The sequence below is a fragment of the Canis lupus genome, chromosome 10 (genome assembly GCF_011100685.1).
Source record: "Canis lupus familiaris isolate Mischka breed German Shepherd chromosome 10, alternate assembly UU_Cfam_GSD_1.0, whole genome shotgun sequence".
NCBI classification, from domain to species: Eukaryota; Metazoa; Chordata; class Mammalia; order Carnivora; family Canidae; genus Canis; species Canis lupus.
The window spans coordinates 37,548,115-37,549,738 of record NC_049231.1 but is presented as its reverse complement, the minus strand read 5'-3'; the positions used below and the strand labels follow the sequence as shown (position 1 = coordinate 37,549,738).

General features: G+C 42.2%; 1 pseudogene; it reads left to right on the top strand.

Moving 5' to 3' along the window:
- Nucleotides 1-352: 352 nt before the first annotated feature.
- On the top strand, nucleotides 353-1,350 carry LOC100688434 (annotated as a pseudogene).
- The last annotated feature ends 274 nt before the right edge of the window (nucleotides 1,351-1,624 follow it).

Below are 1,624 nucleotides of genomic sequence, written 5' to 3'. Positions count from 1 at the left end.
CACAAAGAAAATATAACATAACTACTCCACTTTTATAGGGTCTGTTTTTTTTTTTTTTTTTTTTTTTTTTTTAGGGTCTGTTTTATTTCAAACCTCTTTGAGTTTTAAAATAAGCAATCTACGTTGTAGGTTTTGAGGATACTGAGGAACATCCAGGCAGGAAAACAAAGGCCTTCAAAACCATTCCTAAAAACAATGATAAAAGTTCGCCACAAGAGCACTGAAAACAATTAGACAAGAATTCAGTGTTAAGTGTCAGAGCCTGCTGCCGCCAAGTCCCGACCCAACCTCATGCACCGTGGCTTCCCGCCTCCCGACGTGCACTCTCCATTCCTTTTGGTCCTAGTCCAAAATGGCAACTCTCAAGGATCAGCTGATTCAGAATCTTAAGGAAGACCATATCCCCTGGAATAAGATTACAGTTGTTGGGGTTGGTGCTGTTGGCATGGCTTGTGCCATCAGTATCTTAATGAAGGACTTGGCAGATGAACTTGCTCTTGTTGAGGTCATGGAAGACAAATTGAAGGGAGAGATGATGGATCTCCAGCATGGCAGCCTTTTCCGTAGAACACCAAAAATTGTCTCTGGCAAAGACTATAATGTGCCTGCAAACTCCAAGCTGGTTATTATCACAGCTGGGGTATGTCAGCAAAAGGGAGAAAGTCATCTTAACTTGGTCCAGCATAACATGAACATCTTTAAGTTCATCGTTCCTAATATTTTCAAATACAGCCCAAACTGCAAGTTTTCTTGTTATTTCCAATCCAGTGGATATCTTGACCCATGTGGCTTGGAAGATAAGTGGCCTTCCCCAAATCGGAGTTATTAGAAGTGATTGAATCTGGATTCAGCCCAGGTCTGCTACCTAATGGGGGAAAGGCTGGGCGTTCACCCACTAAGCTGTCATGGGTGGGTCCTTGGAGAGCATGGAGACTCCAGTGTGCCTGTATGGAGTGGAATAAATGTTGCTGGTGTCTCACTGAAGAATCTGCACCCTGACTTAGGCACTGATGCAGCTAAGGAACAGTGGAAAGAGGTTCACAAATAAGTGGTTGACAGTGCCTATGAGGTGATCAAACTGAAAGGCTACCCTTCCTGGGCCATTGCACTGTCTGTGGCAGATTTGGCAGAAAGTATAATGAAGAGTCTTAGGCAGGTGCATTCAATTTCCACCATGATTAAGGGTCTCTATGGACTAAAAGATGATGTCTTCCTTAGTGTTCCTTGCATCTTGAGACAGAATGGAATCTCTGATGTTGTGAAGGTGACTCTCTGACTCCTGAGAAAGAGGCCCGTTTGAGGAAGAGTGCAGCTACACTTTGGGGGATCCAAAAGGAGCTGCGGTTTTAAAATTTTTCTAATGTACCACGTTACTGTCTAGACTACAACAAGATTTTAGTTGGATGTTGTGTATATTGTCCTTATTATCTGACCTGTTACTCAAGTAGTAATATTAAAATGGCCTAAGAAAAACATCAGTTTCCTAAAGTTACAAATGGGAATGGTTCACAAAACCCTGCAGCCATATCCTGATGCTGGATGATATCTCTCTTGTGTAGTCCTAAATTGGTTAACATAATATAGTTCTATCATCTCAGATGCACCCCCGCTAATGTTGTATATG